Genomic DNA, 9,196 nt, shown 5'->3' on the forward strand with positions numbered 1-9,196 from the left:
CATATATTAGAATAAAAAGTAAAATATTCATTATAAGCTGTGTATTATAAAATAGGAATGGGAGAGAATATATATATCACACACATATATTAGAATAAGAAGTAAAATATTCATTATAAGCTGTGTATTATAAAATAGGAATGGGAGAGAACATGTTCCTTGAGGCAAAACAACTTAGAAGATGAGAAAAAGGTAAACCAGGGTGATGCTAAATTCAGTTTGTACGTTACAACCTTGACTAGAAAAAAAATAAGCTGGAAAGGAAAAGCATACACTATTCTATTTATTTTCTAAAATCTGTCAACTTTCTTAAAGTTTGTTGAGGTGTAGTCTCCAGGGAGTCCTACTGCGTGTGCAAAGACCCGTCCTCTCTGAAGTCCTCTTCACTAGAGCCTCTGAGGGGAGGAGAAGCAAGCTCTTCTCATGTGACTTACAGACTCACAAACCCAATGGAGAGTCATTCAGGAATTGATTGACTCCGTGGTAATTAGTCGTGTGGTTTGGTTTGGTTCTATGGAGAGCTCTGGTGGCTTAGTCCCTATGGAATTGCCCTGCTAACTAAAGGCGGCACCTTTGGAAGTTCAAATCCAACAACGGTTCTTAGGGAGAAATAGGACAATCTTCTCCCTTGTTATTTACAGCCTTGGAAATACACTGGAGAGTCAACAGAAATGAGTGAGCTCAGGGCTCATTGAAATGTAGCAGGTTTATCATTTTGACTGTCACCTTGAGAACGGGAAAACAAGGTCTTTGGGAGGTTTCCAAGAAATGTAGGGAAATGGAAAGGTGATAGAAAGAGCTGAGTGCAGATTAGCCCATAACAAAATGAGAAAATACAGAGAGAACAAAGTATACTCCTTAGAGGCAAGGATGCTGAAACTTCTTCTCACTTACTTCGGGCATATTTTCAGCAGGAGTTAGTCCTTGGAGAGAGACATTGTGCTGAGAACAGTGAGGATCAGTGAAAGAGAAAGAGAGGCTGAGACTGAGAATGGGGGCGGTAGGACAGCTCAGGGCAGGGCAAGGTTCAGATCAGTTTTGTTCATGGCCTTAGCACAATGGCGCCTGTAGTTTTTGTGCGGCAGACCTTTAACATCACCTCTTCACAGAGGTTGTAACAGCTGAAATTGCAGAACAGAAATTGCACACCCTTCTGGGTTCCAGACTTTCTGGAGCCAGGAAGGTTGGATGAACTCTTGAAACTACTGTCCTGAGGGAATCTTCACACTTTAATTCAAAACTATCCCCTCAAGTCTTCTTAAAACCAAACAGTAGTTTAGCTTAACTATTAAAAAAGTTTAGCCTTGAGCATTTTGTTCTTTTAAGAACTTCCCCATTCCCTAAGGGATGGAGAGATAATGAACACTGCATTGGAACACATTGGGGGAAGAACTGTTTGAAAATAATATATGATTATGCATTATATGTATGAGAACAGTCTAGAACAAGGGGGACATTGCGGGTGGCTTGGGGAGGGGAGAAAAGGAGGAGAAGATGTGCAACAATGAATAAACTTCTAAAAAAAAGAACTATCTGTGTGGTTATGAGTTAAGAGATTAAATAGGAATTGGGTTTTTTTTAATTTTTTTGTTTTTGTTTTTAATTTATTTATTTATTTTTAATTTCAATGAACATCTACAGAGATTTTGGAATTCCATTCATTCATTGTTGCACGTTTCTCCCCGACCCCCGACAGAGGAATAACTTAGAAAATCAGGGTCATAATGGTTGCACAAGTCATAGAATGTACTTAAATGTAATGTAGAAATATGTTATTAATGTTACTGGATGGTACATGTAGCAGAAAGATTATCTATTGATGAGCTGGTGGGGTTAAGCAGTTGACCTTTGGGTTAGAGGCTAAGAGTATGACTTCCATGCCACTGGGACTCGATCCACCAACTATTCCTCTTCCATCAATCTGCTCACAACTTGGCAAGTTCCTGATTTCAGTTACCCATTTATTTCTTTATTAATGGACTTCACCACCTCCTGCAACACTGCCCATCTTCCACAAACCTGGCTCAGAGTGTTAGTTCCCTGGTTATTTTCCCTCAAATCCTAGAGAAAGTGATGTCAGTGATTACCACAATGGTGGAAACCTTACAGGTGGCCCAGGAAAAGGCCAGGTTGACATCTACTGTTCATATGGGCACTATGTGTCAGTTAGCTCGATGACACCTAACAACTTATTTGATACTCCTGTAATCTTTAAAGTCAGCCAGGCCGACGCTGAAGTCAATTCCAATTCTTGTAATTCCTTATAATCCTTATAATTCCTCTCCAGGACAGAATGGAAATGTCCTGGAGGGCTTCCACCTTTATAGAAGCAGATGAAAGGTCTGAACAGCAAAATCTATAACTACCAGTCAGTAACCAGGACTCCAATGTTTTCAGGGAGGATGAGCAAATTTATCATGAAGGGCCAGGCAGCATTTTAGACTGTGTAGGCCATGGGTCTTTTGTCACAACTGCTCAATTCTGGTTTCACAGAATAAAAGGAAAACAAAGAGAGGACACTTTGACGAGTTTCAGAGAAGTCTAAGGGAAACCGCAGGCCCTGCAAAAGTCACCTTTGACTCTTTGCCTGGTTTTCACCAGCAAAGCACCAGCAGATGGCAGCAGAGAGCTGCTCTCCTGGCGCACACTCCTGCTCCAGGACAAAGACAACAGAAGAGCAGAGGAAGAACAGTTCCTGCTTTGCCCCAAGGCCCCATCCAAAGAGGAAGGGTGTGTAAACACTACATGTAAACAGATCTCAGCTCAAGGTCCTGAAAGTCACATCACTGTAGAATTGCCTCCCCAGAGAGAGAGGAGACAACAAGAAAAATGTGGAGAAATTGCATGACAAAGTCTGAAATCAGAAAAATGTAGGCTTAAAAATAAAAACCAGAATTGTACATGCAAATGTGCTCTAAGCAAACTTACTGAGTCACACCACTCTAGTGAACTGTTAGGAATCTTTTGGGTGGCGGCTCCGCTTGTTTCTTTCTTTTTTTTTAAATTTCAAAATAAATACCACAACAAATTTTAGTGAGTGTATCAGAAATGATGAGGATGGCACAAAACAGGACAGGGTCCAGATCTGTTATTCATGGGGTTACTATTGGTCATACTCGACTCAGTGGCACCTAACAACAACAATATTATATTTTCATTTATAATACATAGCTATAAATTAGTACATAATTTAAATTATATATTCATTTATCTGAAGCTTCAGCTGACATACTTTGGGCATGTTGCAAGGAGGCACCAGTCCTTGTGGAGTGACGTCATGCTTGGTAGAGTGGAGGGACGATGCAGGGCAGGAAGACCCTCCACGGGATGGATCGTTTCAGTGATTGAGGTGGTGGGAGCAGGTGTGTCTGACACAGTGAGGTTGGCACAGAATAGAGCAGGGTTTAAGGCTTTTTTACATAGCGTCGTCGTTATGAGTAGCAAGGGACTCAATGGCACATAGCAACAAACAACAACAATGTATCATTATAAATGAATAGTTTGGGCTTCTAAAACTATAAATCACAAAGGAAGAGATTATTCATCTTTCTCCACTGCAGCCATTGGTGGATTTGAACCCAAAAAAAGGCATTGTCTTTAGACTGCTAGGGCAATTCCCAATGGCTTGTATCTTTACTATGCTGTTGGTAGTTGCCTTCAGGTCAGTCTTACTCAGAGTGATCTAAGGTAAAACCAAACCAAACATTGCTCCTACCTCGTGTTTGGTAATCCCTACGTCTGATACAGGGAGCCAGAGCACTCCTTGGAGGCAAGGATAGCAAAGCTACATCTCTTACACTTTCAACATGTTGCTAGGAGAAGCCGTTCCTTGGAAAAGGACATTATGTTTGGAAAGTAGGAGAGTCAGAGAAGAAGAGGAAGACTCTCAAGCAGATGGATTAACACAGTTATACAGTAGTGGGCTCAAGTGTATCAGAGAGGATGAGAATGGCACAGACTAGGGCAGGGTTCAGATCTGTTGTTTGTAGGGTTGTTCTGAGTCTCACTTGACTCAACAGCATCTAACAACAACAACTATTGAGCACAGTGTTACAGCCACTGTCTCAATCCATTTGGTTGAAAGTCGTCTTTTTTCCTGACCCTCTACTTGACGATGCATGATGTTTTTCTCAAGGGACTGATCGCACCAGATAACATATCCAAAGCATATAAGATATTCTGTTTGTACTCCCTCCAAGACATAGTGTTCCATTCTTCTGGCAGTTCATAGTGTGTTCAGTATTATTTGTCAACATCAAAATTCACAGGTATCTGTTCTTCAGTCTTTTTAATTACAGTTTGTAATTATTAAAAACATCCTGACTTGGATAAAGTGGAAGGTAGTCATTAAGGTGACTCTTTCCTGTTTTCACGTTTACAAAGAGATTTTTTGCAGCAGACCTGCCCAGCGCAATGACGTGTTTGAATAATGACTGCTGTTTTCATGGGTATTGATGGAAGATCCAAATAAAAAGAAAACCTGGGCAATTGAACCTTTTCTCTTTTTGTCATGATGTTGCTTATTGATCCATGGTTTTGTAATTAATCTGGTTGTGAGAATTTTTTTGGTGTTTTATGTGGAAGTGTAATGCATGTTGAAGGCTGCAGTCTTTGCTCTTCATCCGTAAGTGATTCATATCCTCTTTGCTTTCAGTCAGCAATGTTACACCATCTGCAAATCACACATTGCAATGAATCATCCCTCAGTCTTGATGCCACATTCTTCTTCATATGGTTCACTTCTCAGACTGTTTTCTCAGTATACAGATTGTGTAAGTATGAGTAAAGGATGCACCGCTGATGCATGTCTTTCCTTGTTTTAAGCTTTGAAATATCTTCTGTCTCTGTTCAGTGAATTGCCGCTTGATCTTGATGTAAAGGTCCCCATGAGCACAATTGTTGTTAGGTGCCATCAAATGGAGTATGACATAGTGATCCTGTGAGCAACAGATCTGGACTTCATCCTATCCTGTGCTGTCCTCATCATCTCTGACACACTCAAGGCCATTGCTGCAGTCATTGTGTCAGTCCACCTGGTTGAGGGTCTTCCTCTCCTTTGCTATCTACCCAACTGTCCAAGCATGGTGCCCTTCTTGAAGGAATACTTTCTCCTTGTAACGTGCCAAAAGTATGTAAAGCAAAGTTTTATCATCCTTGCCTTCAGTGAACACTCTGGCTTCACCCTCTCACATATATATTAGTTCTTTTGGCAGTCCATGGGATATTCAGTACTCTTCTGCAACATCACAGCTCAAACATATTTGTTCTTCTGTCTTCTTTACTCATTGTCTAGCCCTGAGCAACATAGGAAGTGATTGAAAATATGAAAGACAGAATCAGGCAAACCTTGTTCCTCAAACTGCCATTGCTTCTCAACAATTTGGAGAGGTCCCTGACTGCAGACTTTCCCAGCCTATCACAGCTCCTGATCTCCTGTCTTATGGTAGCAGGTGTATTGATTGTGGATCCAAGTAAAGTGAAGTCATTGGCAGTTTGAGTCTTTTCCCCATCCATCATGATGCCGCCTATTGGTCCAGGGATAAGAATTTATGTTTACATGAGGATGAGTTGTAATCGATATTGAAGGTTGCAGTGTTTTATCATCTGTAACAAGTGCTCAAAGTTCCCCTGGTGATATGGAATTCCTATTCTTCACAATTTGTCTATCATTTCTTCTTCGACATGCAATCAATGTATCTGTATATCCAAAAAAACACAAGTAAACACTTATCTGGTATTCTGTTTTCATCGAAGATCTCTATGACATCACCAATTCTCTCTCATTCCATGGCTGCTTCAGAATTTGGCTTCAATTCTGAGGAGTTGTTGGTTATTATAAGGCTTCATCTAGGTTTTATATATTTTTAAAGGCAGCTAGAGAAGACATAGTATTATAACAAGATGTACAAAGAGCTGAGGTTAGAAAACCAAAGGGAAAGACTATGCTTAAGCATTTCACAAGCTGAAAGAACAGAAGAATAAATTCAAGCTTTGAGATGCAATACTGGAAGATTCTATGGGCAAAATATGGAATGATGCGGGAAGCATCCAAAGAAGATAGAAGGAATGCACAGTCATTGTGCCAAAAAGAATTGGTTGACACTGAACCATTTCAGGGAGTAAGATCAAGAACCAATGCACCAAATGAAGAAGTCCAATCTGCACTAAAGGCATTTATAAAAAGTAAGACCACAGGAACTGATGGACTATCAGTTGAGGTATTTCAGGAAATAGATGCAGCCCTGGATCAGCTCAGCAGTCTATGCCGACAAGTTTGGAAGACAGAAAACTGACTAACAGACGGGGTAGGATCCATACTTGTAAATCAGTAAAGCTTTACTTGTGTATCATATTAACGACACTTTAGAATGATGTCCATATTCTATTCCAACACTTTTCAATGATGTAGACACAAATTTAGATAGCTTCTAGTTGCTTTGTAGCTATATTCCAAATTTCTTAGCATAGACAGGTGAATGCTGCATCTATTTGTTGAAACATCTCAATTGGTGTTTTGTAAATTCCTGAAGCCTTGTTTTCCCCCAATGTCTTCAGAGCTTCTTAAAATCTTTCTGTAAAATTATGAATTCTTAATTAAATGCCACCTTTTGGAGTGGTTGAACTCTGAGCAATTCTTTTTAGTGTAGTGACTCTACATTCCTTTCATTACCTTTCATTACCTATCTTGTATAGTTCATTATATTGCCAATAGATTCCTTTGATATTGCAACTCAAGGCTGGAATTGGTTTCTTCTCTTCAATTTTAGCTTGAAATATGCTTAGCTTGTTCCTCCCTTTCGATTTCCTACCTCTGAGCCTTTCAAGATCTCAGAATGCAATACTTTCACTTCTTGAATCACCCTCTGAAATCATCTGCTCAGCTTTTTTCATCACTACTTTTGCTGTTCACTTTAGTTTATCTCTATTTAAGAGAAAGTTTTGGTCTCTTCTGACATCCACTTTTGTCTTTTATTTCATTCCTTTGAGTTAGCTAATGATACATTTTCCTATACAGGGAATGACAAACAGAAGAGACATGGAATGGATTATATCAGCAAAAAGAACATTTTACACATATCCTGAAGTTCTTGTCAATGATAGGATGATATCCATAAACTGATAAAGAATATTAGTTAGTACAAATATTATTCAAATTATGTACCAAGAGGTTAAGGATTTTTATCAGCCTTTATTGTCTGGAATGGTTCAGACATATAATCAATCATAGTAATCATTTATAATTACTAGTGATAGGTATGAAGAATTTGGAAACAATGAAGGATCAGTAGTTGAAAAACATGCTCTTCCCTTAGAGATAGAAATAAGGTTGGAAAATACAGAATAGAATTTTGTGCAAACAACTTAATACTTATTGCAAAGAAATTAAAGAAAAACCACACACACACACACACACACACACACACACACACACACACACAAAAGAGTCACTATACATACATATAAGTCTCTCCAGATAGAATACACGGGTGTCAAATTGATTCCATATATCAGAGGGGGTAACAGAGAAGCTTGGCCTCATCTGTCAGAGTAAGATCAGGGTTTCAATAAGTAGATCACCAATGGGGAATTTGCACATTTGAGTTGAAACTGAAGAAAATTAATCAACTTATGGAGAATAAAGTTCTCACATTAAATTTAGATGGTATCTCAGGAATAGATTTGATGTATTGATCACTAAGAACCAAAGAGACAAGTTGTGGGTGACATCAAAGCCATCACACATAAAGAAAGTAAAAGCTCATTTAAAAGGACAATAAAGAAGCAAAAGACAAAAGTGGACTTCAGACAAATTTTCTCTGTGCAAGTCTTACAAATACCCTAAGCTTACTTGTCACATAGGGAATATTTTTGCTCTATTGCACACGGAATTTTGCATTTAACTTTGGAACCGTTCCTTACTAATATAAAAGCCCGTAGTGAGGGGAGGGGTCTGTGGGCCAGCCTGGAGCCTGGCAGCTCTACTCTACAAGTTGGCTGCTAGTGTCTGGATGGGGGTCACGTCTTGCTGAAGGTCATGTAAGGAAAGTTCTTGGGTAGTGTTTGATGTGCATAACTTTTCGTCTCCCCCCTCCCCCCGCACCAGAAAAAAGTGAGTGTCCCTTAAACCTTTGACCAAAGGTGGAGGCCTGCTAAAGGGCGTGTCTTTAAAATTCCATAGGTCCTGAGGGCCAAATTTATTAGTTTTAAAATGAATATTCTTCAAGTGGCACAGTAATCTTTTGTCTATTTGCTGTACTGAATAACTTGATGTTGGCTGCGGTGATGAACAATGTGCCATAGTCATGTCAAATGCCACAATGGTTCCCCATTATGTACAATGCTTGGATGAGCTTCCAGATTGATTCATACTGGCAAACAGGAGTGGCATCCACTTCCTAAGCCAGATGCCTCTGGAAACTCTATAAACTCTATAAATGTACAGAAATTATTTTAGTTATAGAACAGAATTTAAGTCTTTTGTGCAAAGGTCAATATGAGTCGTATTTGACTTGATGGCACTTAACTACTGCTAAATGAGACTACTATTGTTCTATCTGAAGGAACATTCTTCCACTGTGTGCATTACTTTTTGTCAACATGTTGTATAAAATAACCTGAGTTTTTTGTGATGTTGAATCTTGTGCTATTGCGGTATCAAATACCAGAATGGTTTCCCAATGCAGACAATGTTTTGTGGAGCTCCCAGTTGTAAAACACGTTTGGAAGTAGGAGTGGCATCCATTTACTAAATCACATGCCCTTGAAACTCTATGAACTTAGAGAAATGATTATAGATATGGAAAGGCATTGGGTCTTTTGCTCACAGAGTCACAGAGTCGCTATGAGTCGTGCTTGACTCAATGGTAATCAACAACAACAATATAAAGAATATAATTTATTTTTTAAAACTGATCTTTTTTCTTCAACTAAATTCATTAGCTCTAGTAGATTCTTTAAAAAATAGATATCATAGAAGAAAATGTTTTACATAAAACATTATATTATAAATATGTGTTAAGAGTATAAAGATCCAGGTCAGGGAAGGTAGAAGCAGAGGGATGAGGATGTGCGGGGGTGGGGGAATTATTCATGAGTTGTACAATTTGATCGGTGGGGGGTGGGTAAGGTAAGGGTAATTGGAAGAATCTGTTCTCGAAATCGATGTACTCAAATTTCGTAAATTAGTATTTTTTTT

General features: G+C 39.0%; 1 protein-coding gene across 1 annotated transcript in view; it reads right to left on the reverse strand.

Annotated features, from left to right (window-relative positions):
• LOC102860234 (coiled-coil domain-containing protein 178-like) overlaps positions 1 to 9,196 on the reverse strand; it is a 378,081-nt gene that overhangs the window by 361,375 nt on the left and 7,510 nt on the right. The gene's annotated exons all lie outside the window — the stretch shown is intronic.

The sequence above is a fragment of the Elephantulus edwardii genome, unplaced genomic scaffold (assembly GCF_000299155.1).
Source record: "Elephantulus edwardii isolate Elephantulus edwardi_28Jun2011 unplaced genomic scaffold, EleEdw1.0 scaffold00076, whole genome shotgun sequence".
Taxonomy (NCBI): Eukaryota; Metazoa; Chordata; class Mammalia; order Macroscelidea; family Macroscelididae; genus Elephantulus; species Elephantulus edwardii.